The sequence below is a fragment of the Phyllobates terribilis genome, unplaced genomic scaffold (genome assembly GCF_046119375.1).
Source record: "Phyllobates terribilis strain yellow unplaced genomic scaffold, ASM4611937v1 Scaffold_116__1_contigs__length_5312468, whole genome shotgun sequence".
Lineage (NCBI taxonomy): Eukaryota > Metazoa > Chordata > Amphibia > Anura > Dendrobatidae > Phyllobates > Phyllobates terribilis.
This window is the reverse complement of record NW_027362876.1, coordinates 1,736,465-1,754,576: the sequence shown is the minus strand read 5'-3', so window position 1 is coordinate 1,754,576 and position 18,112 is coordinate 1,736,465.

The window sequence follows — 18,112 nt, the reverse complement described above, 5'->3', positions numbered from 1 at the left end:
CCCCCATCATTGCTCTGTCCCAGCACCTCCATCATTGCTCTCTCCCAACACCCCCAACATTGCTCTGTCCCAGCACCCCAGTCATTGCTCTCCCAGCACCCTTGTAATTGCTCTCTCCCAGCACCCCCGTCATTGCTCTCTCCCTGCACCCCCGTCATTGCTCTCTCCCTGCACCCCATCATTGTTGTCTCCCAGCATCCCCGTCATTGCGCTCTCCGAGCACCCCCATTATTGCTCTGTCCCAGCACCACTATCATTGCTCTCTCCCAGCACCCCCATCATTGCTCTCTCCCAGCACCCCCGTCATTGCTCTCTCCCAGCACCCCCGTCATTGTTCTCTCCCTGCACCCCGTCATTGCTCTCTCCGAACACCCCTATCATTGTTCTCTCCCAGCAACCCCCGTCATTACTCTCCCAGCACCTCCATCATTGCTCTCTCCCAGCAACCCATCATTGCTCTCCCCATCCCCGTCATTGGTCTACTAATCCCCATCATTGCTCTCCCCGCCCCATCAGTCCCATCACTGCTCTTCCCAGCCCCACCATTGCTCTCCCCAGACCCATCAGCGCTCTCCCCAGCCCCATCAGCCCCACCATTGCTCTCCCCAGCCCCACCATTGCTCTCCCCAGCCCCATCAGCCCTACCATTGCTCTCACCAGCCCCATCAGCCCCACTTTTGCTCTCTCCAGCCCAGTCATAACCATTATTGCTCTCCCCAGCGTTTCAGTAAAAATAAAAAAAAAAACACTTACCCCTCTGCCCGTTCCCCCGCAAGCTGCATCATCACTGCTCTTCCCAGCCCCACCATTGTTATCCCCAGCCGCACCAGCCCCACCATTGCTCTACCCAGCCCCATCAGCCCCCTTATTGCGCTCTCCAGCTCCATCAGCCCCATTATTGATCTCACCAGCGTTTCAGTAAAAAAAACAAAAAAAAAAAACACTTACCTCTCTACCCCCGCAGGCCGCTGCAATTTCCTCCCTCACACAGGCCCGCGCTGCATGATGATGTCATCAAGGAGCGCGTGCCTGTGTAAGGGAGGAAGCGGCGGGCAGGAAGCAGAGGATGGATCTCTGCAGCTCCGCTGCCATTCTGTCCTGTCAGCAGCGGGGATGCAGGGACCGCTCCCTGCCCGCCACGAGCAGGGAGACGCTGCACCGGCGGGCCCCCCGGCACAGCTGCACCAGCAGCGATATGTCCGCCCCTGGACTGCTATGGGGCCCCCCAGCTCACGGGCCCCATAGCAGTCGTGTGGTCTGCCTCCATTAGTGGTACACCACTGCATTTTACCTATTTTTGATTGCATCTAGCAGGGCTTTTGTACATCAGAGGCAGTCCATGTTTTCCAGGCGTGCGGTATTGCATGTATAGCCATACATGTTGTGAGTTTCTAACAAGCATATAAACTGCTTTTCCCCTCGACTCTTTCGCTTCTGTGAACACTAAATTATATACATGCTCTGTAGTAGCCCTGTCATTTCCAGACATTGGTGTATTATAATTCTGAGCATTATAATTCTCCATACACATGCACTTTAAGGGTTTATTATGTATTTATCTCTTGATTGGTGACTTTGAAGCAGGGTTTATTTTGTTTTTGTTTAACCACTGGACCACCCCAATTAATGAACAATTTCCTTCTTTGACATGCACATGCACTTTGGATAGTTTCAATCCTTGGAATCGTTGGATTATGTAATGGTATAGGTTACTCTGCAGTGACTATCTCTGCTAGGTTGTTCTATGCTATTTTGTGGGGTGCACCAGGAGATAATATTCATGCATACTGGGTTGGCATTTCTTACCATCCCTCAAACAAGAGGCATCTGTTTTTATTTTATGTATGTGTTTGGTAATGTCTATGATATTGTTCAGTAAAATCATTTGTTTTTTATACACACTAACTTGAAGTGCTCACTTTTGTCTACTTGGTCTCCTTGATGTAAGGATTTTTACCTAGTGGTACAGATTGATTTACACATATTCATTATATATCTGCAAACTTTCTCATAAAATTCAAACCTGATAAATGCTTCTTGCACGAGTATTCAAACTCTACAGACTAGTATATGGCAGAGGCACATTCTGTAGCGATTCTAGCTTTATGTTTATTGAAGAAAAATAATTACAGGCACATATAAATCCCCCTATTAATAATCATTTATTACACATAAAAAAATTACAATCAGTAATATGATACCATGGGGACCCCGTGCAAGAAATATTGATAATCAAGATAAAATATAACATACTGTAGAAATGTCAGTGATTCCCATATACAGCACTAGGAATGAATGTGTGAACTGCCGTTACATTAAAGATGGGACAATTGCAGAAATACACTTGCATTTTTTTGTTGGGTGCATTTTAAGGTGTGAAAGTGAAGGAGTTATAGATTTAATTCAGTGCCCATGTTCAAAGCAATATATTGGCAGGACTCTGAGACCTCTTAAAAAAGGAGAGGAGAACAGATTAATAAGAATAGAAATTTTTTTTTGTTAAACATGCACTTTCAATCATTTCAAAACATTTCATAACAGCAATTCAAATGGCTATATCTATATACGAGTATAGGAGGAAATAATCTATCACAAATGTCCGGAGCTGAATCTAGAAAGAAATTAGGCTTTAAAACACTAGCGCCGAAAAAAGGGGAGTGGGTATTGCTGGAAGCTGCTGAAAGATTAGCGGGTCCTGTGTGAAAACCCGTAAGGAAGAATGGCTACTAGATAAAGGATTGATACTATCACGCTAAACAGCGGCTGAACAGAGCAGGATGAATGAAAGGAATAACAGACATAGAAATAATGTTTCACCAAAATGAGTTGAATGTCCCCCTTTCTTGGTATGTAAATTTGTCTTAAGATTACCGGATAATGATTTGCAGCTATGAAAGTTAATAGATGATTCCCTGGGTTGCGATGATCTATGGATAATTGGTCGGGTGGTACCTAGCTTCTGGTACAGATAGAGGCAGCTAGTGATTGGACGTTTTCCATCTATATATCCTCCTCTTACCATTTTTTTTCACCCTTCCATTGACACGACAACATTATTACTGAACACATAAGCTCTATCCTTTATATATACAGTATATAATTGCAAGGGAAAATGCTTTTTAAAAAAAGGTTTTAAAAAATTAATTATTAATTTAATTTAATCTTTTTTTATTTTTTATATTCTATATATATTTAAATTTTTAATGATTTATTGTACTACAGTGCTGCTCACCATTCTTGTCACGCCTTCATTTTTTCGTAGACTGTACAATATCTTCAGAAATAAATGGAAATGTACCAAAGTTATATCCTCAGGATTTGTGGTCCAAAGTAATACAACAATACAATATTGTTTTTCAACTTCAATGTTGCAATATCAAAGAAAAAACTGAATGTGCCACAATAGTGGCACCCCTAATTAATACTTGGTTGCACACCCTTTGTCATTGCTGACAGCCTCCAGACATTTCTTGTAGCCATCTGTAAGCTTCTTGCACTTCTCAGCTGGAATTTTCTCCCACTCTTCCTTTGCAGTTTGTTCAAGCTCTTGAATGTTTGCAGGGTTCTTTTTCCCAATGGCAGATTTCAGCTCACCCCTAAGATTTTCAATGGGATTGAGGTCAGGACTAGTATTGAGGGATACCTTCCGATATCAGGAAATATCGGATCGGATTGGATCGGGCCGATACCCAAAAAGTATCGGATATCGCCGATTCCGATACCGGAAACCAATGCAAGTCAATGGGACACAAATATCGGAATGAAAATAAACCCTTTCTTTCCTTGTAGGTTAATTCTACATGAAGGAAAACAACTAACAATAATGTAGAATGTATTGGTGGAGGTGGTTGCCCAAATCGATGGGAACAGTGCTCACAGTGAAACATGAAAAGCCGGCAATTCATCAGTGGCATACACCGGTACCCGACAATTTAGAACAGAAAGAATAGAGCTTCACACATAGATTAGATAGAAACATGTCAGTCACATATATATGAAGTACAGTGACAGTGTTGCTTACTGTACTTGTCATTTAGTGTAAAGGATTTATTTAAAAAAATATTAGTGTTTTAATGCACCGTCTCTTTAAAAAAGCCGGCCGGCAATTCAGCAGCGGTACCCGACAATTTATAACAGAAAGAAAGAGCATCACACATAGATTTGATACATAGAAACATGTCAGTCACATATATAAGAAGTGCAGTGACAGTGTTGCTTACTGTACTTGTCATTTAGTGTAAAGGATTTATTTAAAAAAATCTTAGTGTTTTCATGCACCGTCTCTTTAAAAAAGCCGGCCGGCAATTCAGCAGCGGTACCCGACAATTTACAACAGAAATAATAGAGCATCACACATAGATTAGATAGATAGAAACATGTCAGTCACATATATAATAAGTACAGTGATAGTGTTGGTTACTGTACTTGTCATTTAGTGTTAAAATAAAGGATTTATTAAAAAAAAAATTGGCGTGGGGCTCCCCGTAATTTTAGTCTCTAGCGGAGGTTAAGCAGACAGCTAGGGCAGATGTTTGAAGCCTGGGAAGAGGGTAATACCCACGGAGCTTCCCAGGCTACTAATATCAGCCCCCAGCTGAATACCTAGCCTTTACTAGCTATTAAGATGGGAGACCCCCCCCAAAAAATGACGTGGGGTCCCCCCTATTTTAATAGCTAGCAAAGGCTAGGCAGACAGCTGGGGGCTGATATTAATAGCCCAGGAAGGGTGCCATGAATATTGGCCCCCTCCCAGGCTAGAAACACCAGCCGTCAGCCACCCCAGAAATGGCGCATCCATAGGATGCGCCAATTCTGGCACTTAGCCTCGCTCTTCCCACTGCCCTGTAGCGGTGGCAGTGGGGTAATAGGGTTGGAGTTGATGTCAGCTTATAATGCCAGCTGACATCAAGCCCAGGTTAGTAATGGAGAGGCGTCTATAAGACACCCCCATTACTAACCCCATAGTCAAAGTTAAAAAAAAACCACAAACACCCAGAATAAAGTCCTTTAATTGAAATAAAGACACAATTCTTTATTGTTCTAAATTAAACCTTACTTACCATCATGCCCATTCCAGCTGAAGCCAACGATCTCCTGCAATAAAAGAAAAATAATAAAGCAACATCATCCTTACCTTTCGATGGCTCCCAGGACAGCTCCAGCTCTGCTACATGGAGATGACAGGCTGGATCGCAGCAGAAAGCTGCCATCCAGCATGTCATCCCGCAGACACTGAGAAGCACAGGCATGCTTGCGCTCCTCAGTGTCTGACTGTGACGGCATCCCGATGAGCCAACAATGTACTCAGCTCACCTCATGCACGTCACTGATAGCGTGGGAGAATTCTCCTGCGCATGCGGTGAGCGTGAGAGACTCGGCTCATCGGGATGCCGTCACAGCCTGATACTGAGGAGCGCAAGCATGCCTGCGCTTCTCAGTGTCTGCGGGATGACAGGCTGGATGGCAGCTTTCTCCTGCGGTCCAGCCTGTCATCTCGATGTAGCAGAGCTGGAGCTGTCCTGGGAACCATCGAAAGGTAAGAATGATGTTGCTTTATTATTTTTCTTTTATTGCAGGAGATCGTTGGCTTCAGCTGGAATGGGCGTGATGGTAAGTATGGTTTAATTTAGAACAATAAAGAATTGTGTCTTTATTTCAATTAAAGGACTTTATTCTGGGTGTTTGTGTTTTTTTTTAAATACTTTACTAGAAATTCATGGCGGTCATGTCTAATATTGGCGTGACCCCATGAATTTCGGGCTTAGGGCCAGCTGATAATGCCAAGCTGGCCCTAACCCCTTTATTACCCAGTGAGCCACCGCACCAGGGCCCTGGATGAGTTGGGTACAGCGCCAGAAGATGGCGCTTCTATGAACGCGCCATTTTCCGGGGTGGCTGTGGACTGCAATTTGCAGCGGGGGTGGCCCAGAAAGCTTGGGCCTCCCTGTGCTGCAGATTCCAGTCCACAGCTGCCTAGTTGTACCTGGCTGGACACAAAAATAGGGCGAAGCCCCACGTATTTTTTTTTTAATTTTTTCATGAAATTCATGAAATAATTAAGAAAAAAAGGGCTTCCCTATATTGTTGTGTCCGGCCAGGTACAAATAGGCAGCTGGTGGTTGGGGGCAGCCCGTTGCTGCCTGCTGTACCTGGCTGGACACAAATATAGTGCGAAGCCCCACGTCAATTTTTTTTTAATTATTTCATGAAATAATTAAAAAAAAAGGGCTTCCCTATATTGTTGTGTCCGGCCAGGTACAAATAGGCAGCTGGAGGTTGGGGTCAGCCCGTTCCTGTCTGCTGTACCTGGCTGGACACAAATATAGTGCGAAACCCCACATCAATTTTTTTTTAATTATTTCATGAATTTCCTGAAATAATTAAAAAAAAATTGCCTATTTGTACCTGGCTGGACACAAAAATAGGGCGAAGCCCCACGTATTTTTCTTTTTTAAACTTATTTCATGAAATTCATGAAATAATAAAAAAAAAAGGGCTTCCCTATATTGTGTCCGGCCAGGTACAAATAGGCAGCTGGGAGTTGGGGGCAGCCCGTTCCTGGATTCTGTACCTGGCTCGCATACAAAAATATGGCAAAGCCCACGTCAAAATTTTTGGGAAAAATTAATTAAAAAATAAATATTAATTTAGGGACTGCATCTTTATTAACCCCTCAAGTGTCATTTAGTGTTAAAATAAAGGATTTATTAAAAAAAAATTGACGTGGGATCCCCCATAATTTTAGTCTCTATCGGAGGTTAAGCAGACAGCTGGGGCAGATGTTTGAAGCCTGGGAAGGGGGTAATACCCACGGAGCTTCCCCGGCTACTAATATCAGCCCCCAGCTGAATACCTAGCCTTTACTAACTATTAAAATGGGAGACCCACCCAAAAAAATGACGTGGGGTCCCCCCTATTTTAATAGCTAGCAAAGGCTGGACAGACAGCTGGGGGCTGATACTAATAGCCCAGGAAGGGTGCCATGAATATTGGCCCCCTCCCAGGCTAGAAACACCAGCCGTCAGCCACCCCAGAAATGGCGCATCCATAGGATGCGCCAATTCTGGCACTTAGCCTCGCTCTTCCACGCTGCCCTGGTGCGGTGGCAGGGGGTAATAGGGTTGGTTTTCATGTCAGCGCCAGCTGACATGAAGCCCAGGTTAGTAATGATGGGTGTCTATAAGACACCCCCATTACTAACCTGAAACATTTAAGTGTGACAAAGATGCAAAAGAATAAGAAATCAGGAAGGGGGCAAACACTTTTTCACACCACTGTATGTGTGAAGTGTAAAGTAAATTCTACAAGGTTTTCTATATATTGAGAAAATATAAATCTGATAACTGTGACTTGCATTTGTATTTATCCCTCCGGAGTAAATAGTCTGTAGGACCACCTTTCGCTGCAATTACTGCTGCAAGTCTTTTCAGGTATGTCTCTACCAGCTTTGCATCTAGAAGTGACATTTTCTCCCATTCTTCTTTGTAAATGCTCTATCTCAGTGAGATTGGATGGAGACGTCTGTGAACAGCAATTTCAAGTCTTGCCACAGATCCTCAATGGGATTTCGGTCTGGCCTTTGGGCCATTCACACTCATGAATCTGCGGTGAGGGGTTCAGCATGAGGCTGCGGTATGTGCATTGCATTACACACATCTATTGCCTGGTACATTCTCATACTTACCACAATGCTCTTCAATTCTAGAAAATGTCAATCTGACATTTACAGAGTCACTTTTATCCCAAGTTTCAGAGCTACAACTAGAAGATGATTCCAAAAGTATAGTATCCAGAATATTAGTAATATACAGTGATCAGAAAAATAAGATTATCCCAAGATAATAGGACAAAACGCCAACATAAAGTGTCATGCAGTGCTCCATCATTAGTGGCAAATGCTGCCCATGTCAGTAATGTCATACAGAGCCCATAAGAATATATTCACCACCAATATTATAAACCCAGGTATGACAATAGTCATTATGGCACATTATACCGATACATGTGTAGGCTCCGCATGGTGCTGGAATTCAGAAGTTCAAAGTGCACATTTCTTATAGCTCCTATATTGTACATATGGCAACTATATGGCACAGTTGAATGGCATTACCCATATGGGCAGTTCATGGCACTAGTTATATTCACAGTATATGGTAACAGAATTGTATCCACCTGTATCTTATATTTAATGTGCTGTCTATAAAAGGATAGTTTTTTACATCAGTCAGATTAATTACATTATTAAAAGGCTATACGCAATTTCTTAATTGGGTAAAATTGCAAAGTGCTTGTAAAAATAGGGAACTTTGCAAATAACCCCTTTTTAAAAATTCTCTTCATTTCTCATGAGAGGAGGTATTTTGAATTCTAGAATTTGCTTGTTGCCTAGGTCAGCCACCATTCTGTCTGTCAGAGTTGACTGTTCTCCCAAACAAGGAGGACAGCGCTTACAACTTGTTTCCCATGGAGCTTGTGAGTGCTGCTGAGAAGCTGTCTAGATACCAGGATTCAGCCACCTTCAGGGTCCTTGAGCTCCTCCAATGCCTCATGCCACATCCAAGCACTGATTTTACAATACATACTGCTTATAGTATTATATATTATTATGCAAATCTGTTAGCCCAGATGAGGCTGGTGTACTTGTCAGCATATGCATAAGGATGGCTGTATAATCCTTTGTGAAACTTTTCCTTTATCACATTAAAATAAGGATAAAACGCTCCTCTTAACATCAGGATTGCACAGCCATCCTGATGTGAATTTTCAGAGTACGTACATCAGCCCCATCTGGTCCGAGATCTGATTAATAGTATTTTTACAGTTTGCTTTGTGAAACCTGGTCATATAACTGCTTGAACGTGTGAGTGCTGTTCTGTAAGAGGACGGACACCGAGACAGCTTGAGATACTGCGGAGGAGCCTTCCAGCAGGTGGTGTAAAGTTTGGAAAGTGGAAGCCCAGCGTAAATGTTTTTGCCAGTCATCTATCTGTGGTGAAGCTGTTCCCCTATTTAAGAGTATTTGTAGTTATAAAGCATGTTGGCGTCTCGGAGACTCTGTGACCAGTAAGCTTGTTGCCTCTTTTCAGTAACATTATCCTAAACTGTCACCAGTATGTGCCTGAATTACTTCTGCCGTCCTTTAGTGGTGACACCAGATACCAGTCTGCCACCAATGTCATTGTATCCTAAAGAAATGTCCTAAAGCATTCCCACCCCATAATCACACTGTGCCTTACAGGCATTTAGTGTTCATAGAGAAGGTCGTCTACTCTGGAGCAATGGACATCATGAAGCTTCACTAGAAGAGCATCTATCCCTTCTGTAGTAAGCCCAATTATTCTATGCATTACAGCTATTTAGTTACACAGCAAATATGTAATTCTACATTGAAAGCTCAGGCCAGAAGTGGCATGCTGGGTCATTTAATAAGGGTCTGTGTTATTGAAGCAAATTGTTTCCATTAAAATTGTACTAAGTATTATTTTTAAGTCAAAGTAAAATGTATAATACAAAAGCGTCAACATGATCTTTATCAAACATTCACTGTGAAAAATAATAATGTGACATAAGAAAAAAATATGAAGAACTTCCAATATACATCTAAGACAAAATGTATAATCTAGAATATAGTGAATAAGCGAATACTATTGAGAAGCGAATATCAAGTATAAGGAAATAATCCTCATTAGGGTTTAGCAAAAAATTACAAAAACATGCTAATATGCCGAGACACTAGCAATGACTAATCTAGAATTCAGCAGAAAGAACAATCTGTGTGCACCAAATATGGAATTAAATTACAAATAACTCCAGTCCATATATTGATAATACAATTTATCACAGGAAAATAGTTATATGTGAAAAAAGTATGTAGTATAGTGTAAAAAATATAACCCACCAATATTATTACTATTGGCAAATAAAATCCTTGTGTCCGGTCTAGGAGGGCTGTATTTCCCTATTTACACTAATAAAAAGCGCGATCATTGCCTTGTCATTTCCTATAGTATTAACACCAGAATGAGTATCCACAGCGGCATCTCAAGTTCAGACTTACACTATTTTTGATGGACTAGAAGCCAAGGGCATGTTCACATGTTGCATTTTTGCCGTATTTTCAAAAGTTATTTCCGCACGTTCTTTGCATGAAAAAACGCAGTGTTTTAATGTACTAGCAAAGTCAATGAGATTTATGGAATCTCATGTACATTCTGCTTATTTTTTCCTTGCAGATTTGAAGAAGTTTCATATCTTCTGCATGTCAATTCTTGAAGCGTTTTTGCACATATTTTAGGCAGCATTTTACCCGCCAACACTCTAGTATTTCTTTTCCTCTACAAATAATAACCGTGTGCACATCCCCTAAATGCTGCAAAACAGCGTCAGAAGGAAAATGGTGGCAAAGAGCGTTCTGCAAAACAGCAAACTCACACATGTGGGTTTTCTAAGAAGCCATTATAGTAACTAGAAATTATTCTTTAGAAACCTATAGTTGTCATTACGTGTAAATATTACTATCGAGATTGCTGCAAAGTATATTCAAGTCTTAACCTGAAAATGTGAAAAAGATCTGGATATTTGAGTCTTTCTATAGGAAAAAAGGCAGCAGAAAAGCTAAAATAAACCTCTATCTGTGAGCTTGGCCTAATACTATGTGATATGATGAGAATAAAATAGAAAAACACCAATATCTGATAACTCATATATATGACTGCTTATGGTCAATTCCTATCACATGACCAGTGAGCACATTGGAATGTTGCCGGTTGGCAGTTGGAGAGTTGCGGTTGGCTTGCATGCGGATGAGGAGGAGCTGCCTTCAGCAAAGCGACATTATGGAGATTAAAGAGGAGGACTTTAGGATGAGAGGGAAGAAAAGGAGAAGAAATGTTTTGGACTCATCGGATGATGAGAAGCCGTCCATCAAGAAGAGCCATAGGAGAGGAGAGAAGAGAAATGGCTCAGAGTTGGAGATCGTCTCTCAGAAGATTGATCACCAAGGCCAGAAAGAAGAACAGGAATGTCATCAGGAGGTCCTAGCTAGAAGAAGTGGAGCCAAGAGGAGAAGACAAATCTTTGGCTCATCACATGAAAGCTCTTCAATCAAGAAAGAAGAAGAAGGGCAGAAGACCACCAAGGGCACAGGTAATACTATACATCAGCTTACCACAGGGAGCACCATGACATGTAGCTTCTCATGCCCACACTTACAGATCAGGGCAATGTTGTCACTTTACACAAGTTACACATCTTTTAAATCTGACAGGTGGAGGATGTGATACATGAGCAAGATCTGAAGCTGGAGGGTTGTAGAACTGTTCCCCAGTCCATTTATATATATGTATATATTCAGTACTTTGTTAAACCCCTACATGATCAGGCCATTTTTCCCCATTCTTGCCAAGGCACATTTTTTTCTTATTTTCATACATATGGTTTAAAAAACTGTAAAAAATTGTAATGTTTGGATATTTAAATATTTTTTTGTGAAACATCGAGTCTAAATTTTACAATATTTTAATATTATTTTATTTTTTTTCTGGTAATATCTGTAGTAAATAAAGGATTTCTGTGCTTGTGTTATTTTTATATATTAGTTACATGGTTTTTTGTTAGGGATGGGGCTTGTAAATGCAATTTGGATAGTCATTGTTTTTTTATTTATTTTTTCCTGGTTTTTTTGCTCTTTATTTCAATGATTTTACACAGGGGTTGTCTTAACTTTTGAAACATTTGATTTTTTTCTTGCTTGAATGGATAAAAAAAATTGCAATATGGTTTCATTAAAATAAAATTGAGTCGTTTGCCTCCTATAGTCTTTGTGTTGCGCTGTCTATTGCTGGCTGCAGAATTAGTTAATGAGGTTGACCATTTTATCTTTACTTTAACAGATGTGTTGGGGACATGATTTTGTGGCATTTACTATGATATACTGTAGGTATGTCAGATTCTCCTCCTGCTCTTGTTACTGCAGCTTTCCTTACAGACTGCCCAGCTCTCTAGTCTATAATATGGCTGCTGGTGGAGGAGCAGTGACCAGACCTGTCCGTCAGTCTACTTCACTATAAAAGCATCTTTCTCATGGGAGGTTCTCAATAGGACAAGGCTGATGGAGTGGTCTGGTTACATGCTCCTCCATCAGTGACCATTGTATGGACTGGAGAGCTGTGCAGTATGTGAGGAAAGCTGAACTAACAAGTGCAGGAGGAGAACCTGCCATACTTATATAATAGTAATTGTTAATAAACCTGTGTCCCAAACACATCTGCTGGTATATTGATCCTAGTTACAGGGGACATTCAACCTACTGCCTATATAGCAGGGTTGACTGGGTCTCCTAGGACCCAGAAGCTCTTGCTCTTTCTCTACACCCGGCCATCACATGATCTCTGGGTCTGGAGCAGGAAGCGCTATCTGCGCTTACCATACTGAATACACAGCACTTGTTCAGAGCTGTGTACACAGTAATTGAAAAGGCAGAGACGGTAATAAATCCTCTCTACCTTCTCTATAGGGAGTATCCAAAAAGAAAAGAGTCGGCCCCTATAAATGCTCTTCCATAACTATATAACCCAAAAAGAGAAAAATGGAAACAGGAGCAAATCCAATAAAAGTTACATTTTTATTGCAAAAATGTAAGTAAAATCAGACATAATCAAAAGAGATAAAAAATCCAAGGGAAAGAGGTGACAACAAAGTGCCACGGAACCACAGGAATAAACCAATGTAAGGCAAGAGACAATATATCTACTGTATATATATGTATATATATATATGTATAAATACAGTGCTGGCCAAAAGTATTGGCACCCCTGCAATTCTGTCAGATAATACTCAGTTTCTTCCTGAAAATGATTGCAATCACAAATTCTTTGGTATTATTCTCTTCATTTAATTTGCTTGCAAGGAAAAACACAAAAGAGAATGAAGCAAAAATCAAATCATTGATCATTTTACACAAAACTCCAAAAAAGGGCCGGACAAAAGTATTGGCACCCTCAGCCTAATACTTGGTTGCACAACCTTTAGCCAAAATAACTGCGAACAACCGCTTCTGGTAACCATCAATGAGTTTCTTACAATGCTCTGCTGGAATTGTAGACCATTCTTCTTTGGCAAACTGCTCCAGGTCCCTAATATTTGAAGGGTGTCTTCTCCAAACTGCCATTTTGAGATCTCTCCACAGGTGTTCTATGGGATTCAGGTCTGGACTCATTGCTGGCCACCATAGAAGTCTCCAGTGTTTTCTCTCAAACCATTTTATAGTGCTTTTGGAAGTGTGTTTTGGGTCATTGTCCTGCTGGAAGACCCATGACCTCTGAGGGAGACCCAGCTTTCTCACACTGGGCCCTACATTATGCTGCAAAATTTGTTGGTAGTCTTCAGACTTCATAATGCCATGCACACGGTCAAGCAGTCCAGTGCCAGAGGCAGCAAAGCGACCCCAAAACATCAGGGAACCTCCGCCATGTTTGACTGTAGGGACAGTGTTCTTTTCTTTGAATGCCTCTTTTTTTTTCCTGTACACTCTATGTTGATGGTTTTTCCCAAAAAGCTCTACTTTTGTCTCATCTGACCAGAGAACATTCTTCCAAAACGTTTTAGGCTTTCTCAGGTAAGTTTTGGCAAACTCCAGCCTGGCTTTTTTATGTCTCGGGGTAAGAAGCGGGGTCTTCCTGGGTATCCTACCATACAGTCCTTTTTCATTCAGATGTCGACGGATAGTACGGGTTGACACTGTTGCACCCTCGGACTGCAGGGCAGCTTGAACTTGTTTGGATGTTAGTCGAGGTTCTTTATCCACCATCCGCACAATCTTGCGTTGAAATCTCTCGTCAATTTTTCTTTTCCGTCCACATCTAGGGAAGTTAGCCACAGTGCCATGGGTTTTAAACTTCTTGATGACACTATGCACGGAAGACACAGGAACATTCAGGTCTTTGGAGATGGACTTGTAGCCTTGAGATTGCTCATGCTTCCTCACAATTTGGTTTCTCAAGTCCTCAGACAGTTCTTTGGTCTTCTTTCTTTTCTCCATGCTCAATGTGGTACACACAAGGACACAGGACAGAGGTTGAGTCAACTTTAATCCATGTTAACTGGCTGCAAGTGTGATTTAGTTATTGCCAACACCTGTTAGGTGCCACAGGTAAGTTACAGGTGCTGTTAATTACACGAATTAGAGAAGCATCACATGATTTTTCAAAGGGTGCCAATACTTTTGTCCACCCCCTTTTTTAGGTTTGGTGTGGAATTATATACAATTTGGCTTTAGGACAATTCTTTTTGTGTTTTTTTCATTGAAGACAAATTAAATGAAGAGAATAATACCAAAGAATTTGTGATTGCAATCATTTTCAGGAAGAAACTGAGTATTATCTGACAGAATTGCAGGGGTGCCAATACTTTTGGCCAGCACTGTATATATATATATATATATATATATATATATATATATATATATAGGGTGGGCCATTTATATGGATACACCTAAGTGATATCAACTTCCTGTTTGTGGCCCATTAGTATATGGGAGGGGGAAAACTTTTCCAGATGGGTGGTGACCATAGCGGCCATTTAGAAGTCGGCCATTTTGGGTCCAACTTTATTTTTTTCAATGGGAAGAGGGTAATGTGAAACATCAAACTTATTGAGAACTTCATAAGAAAAACAATAGTGTGCTTGGTTTTAACGTAACTTTATTCTTTCATGAGTTTTTTACAAGTTTATGATCACTTATAAAATGTGTTCAAAGTGCTGCCCATTGTGTTGGATTGTCAATGCAACCCTTTTCTCCCACTCTTGACACACTGACAGCAATGCCGCAGAAGAAATGCTAGCACAGGCTTCCAGTATCCATTGTTTCAGTTGCTGCACATCTCGTATCTTTATGGTATGGTGTGGTATATGGAGTACAAAGATAGTGGGGCCATTCTTCATCAATGGAAACCTCAATGCCACTGGATATCTGAAACTGCTACATGTTGATGTGTTGCCCTCTTTATGCACTGAAGATGGCACGTTCCCTGAGTTTTTCCAACAAGATGGTGCACGATCACATTATGGGTGTCAGATCAGAGCATTCCTACATGAACTGTTTCCTGGAAAGTGGATTGGTCGTCGTGGGCTAGTTGAATGGCCACCAAGGTCTCCCGATCTGACTCCCTTAGACTTTTATCTTTGGGGTCATCTGAAGGCAATTGTCTATGCTGTGAAGATATGAGATGTGCAACATCTGAAACAACGGATACTGGAAGCCTGTGCTAGCATTTCTTCTGCGTTGTTGCTATCAGTGTGTCAAGAGTGGGAGAAGAGGGTTGCATTGACAATCCAACACAATGGGCAGCACTTTGAACACATTTTATAAGTGGTCATAAACTTGTAAAAAACTCATGAAAGAATAAAGTTACGTTAAAACCAAGCACACCATTGTTTTTCTTATGAAATTGTCAATAAGTTTGATGTGTCACATGACCCTCTTCCCATTGAAAAAAATAAAGTTAGATTCAAAATGGCCAACTTCAAAATGGCCACCATGGTCACCATCCATCTGGAAACGTTTTCCCCTCCCATATACTAATGTGCCACAAACAGGAAGTTGATGTCACCAACCATTCCCATTTAATTTAGGTGAATCCATATAAATGGCCCACCCTGTGTATACATTTATGTATATATATATATATATATATATATATATATATATACAGTATATATATATATATATATATATATATATATATATATATATATATAGAAAGAAAGAATATCAAGAGGCAGCACTCCAAAAATATTATAGAAAAATGGACTTTAATGAGCCCAAAGGCAACGTTTCGGTTCACAGAACCTTTCTCAAGCAGAGTTCAAGTGCATATAGTGCAATTTATATAGTTACAAACAGTGATTCCATAATTATAATTAATTGATACAAAACCATGATTACATAAGAAAAGTGCAGTAGTGCATATCACAAAATATTATTCAGTTACATACATAGTGATAAAATTTTAGACAGATATATTATTATCATCAATTACAGTATCCATAACTCTCATAAAGTGATAAGTGCTTTGATTAGTATTTATCAGTGCCAGGTGTACATTATAAATCATAATATATTTGAGGTTGCGACTCACACTGCAGCAATCATGCATGACCACGTTTCTTACTTCCTCCACGCTGTCCTCGGCGTCTCAAAATCCCATCTGCGCATGTCTCCCAGGAAATCCCCATTATCTCGTCACATGATCGGGGCAAACCTGGTCCGCCCGCTTCGTGACGTCACCGGGCATGCGCATTACACTTCTAATGCTACGATCGCCATCTTTTAAATTGGCAAGCCCCACCAAAAGCTTTTCTTCAAATGTAAACAACGTATGTGCTTTAATGATTTCTCTTATCCCCTATTTACAATAAAAGCGCACTATTTCTCATTATTAGGGACAACATTCTGTTAGCAGTTTCCCAATATATTTGCATTGCAATGACAGTATTCAAATAGTGATTCCTGTGTCCATAAATGAACTGAGGGATAATATTTATTACATAACCCAAACACCCTTCCATGGAATTCCCTATTCCTAGGTTCATCCATGGAGTGAGATTAATAGGTCAGAGGAGGAACCTTCAACAGGTCTCCACCTCCTTCCCAATCTCAGGTGTTTAATTGGGAATACATTACAATCCAATTCCCTCCATAAGTAGGAATACCATTTCATTATGTAAAAATATATATTTATAACTTTATATATATATATATATATATATATATATATATATATACATACAGTTAAGTGTCTATAAAGAAGGAATAATCAACAAGTGTTATTAAAGCATGATTCGTCCCAAGGGAGGCAGAGAAAAATCAATAAATACGTTCAATTGATTCATTAACATACTTACTGCATCCCATGCACAAAGGTTAATGATACACTAAATTAGGGATAAGACATAGAGCAACTGGAAAAGAATGTATCAGAGTCCAGATCACAAGTAAAGCATATAAAGTACGAGTGCACAGCAGGAACTAATTATACAGTACAAGTTGCTAATATCCAAATAAGGAGAAGAATCATGCCTATGACACAGATGTCACAACATAAGTATATCTTCTAGTGAGAGTAATACACAGTGACACATATAGAAAGTTATGGTCCCACATAAAATGAGAGTACAGCCTAGTTACAACCTGTAGATGGCATGAAAGCAGCCCTGACGCGCGTTTCAAGTCCTGCTTCTCCAGGGGGCGATTGTGTATGGGTGACAGGCAGGGGGTATATATATCCAAAGTATTTTGGCACGTGTAGCAGGGGTACAGCGACGCTTCCAGTGGCGGAAGCCAGCGCCGGAAGCCAGGGAGTCAGTGTCCAACGCAGCAGGTGCCCGCCTCCCGCTAACACGTCAGTAAGGAGGGCCCAAAGTGCCGCGTCATAGGGACACATATTCATGGCAACCAGGTGCTTCTTGCCGGCTGGCAGAATGTGCACAATCATCAGGATGCCAAGAGATGCAGACATACTTAGAGGGAGAGAAAGAAATTGCGGAGAACATTACCGGCCCATACCTGGTGTAAGTTAATCATGACTTTCTATGTATATATATATACTAGCTATTGAAGCCGTTCTATGCCCAGGTGGCGAGCATTTTTATTGGTATATGGTCTCCCATGCTGGTATGTGTGGTATGTGCTGCCCCCCTCCTGGTATTTGTGCTGCCCCCATCCTGTCCGCACCATCCTATCCTGGCATGCATGGCACTCCTCATCCCTATCCTGGTATGCATGGCCCCTCATCCGAATCCCGGTATGCGTGGCACGCCTCATCCCCAATCCCGGCATGCGTGGCACCCCTCATTCCCAATCCCGGTATGCGTGGCAACCCTCATCCCCAATCCCGGTATGCGTAGCACCCCTCATCCCCAATCCCGGTATGCGTGACACCCCTCATCCCCAATCCCGGTATGCGTGGCACCCCTCATCCCCAATCCCGGTATGCGTGGCTCCCCTCATCCCCAATCCCGGTATGCGTGATACCCCTCATCCTCAATCCTAGTATGCGTGGTACCCCTCACCCCACAATCCTAGTATATGCATGGTCCCCTCACCCCACAATCC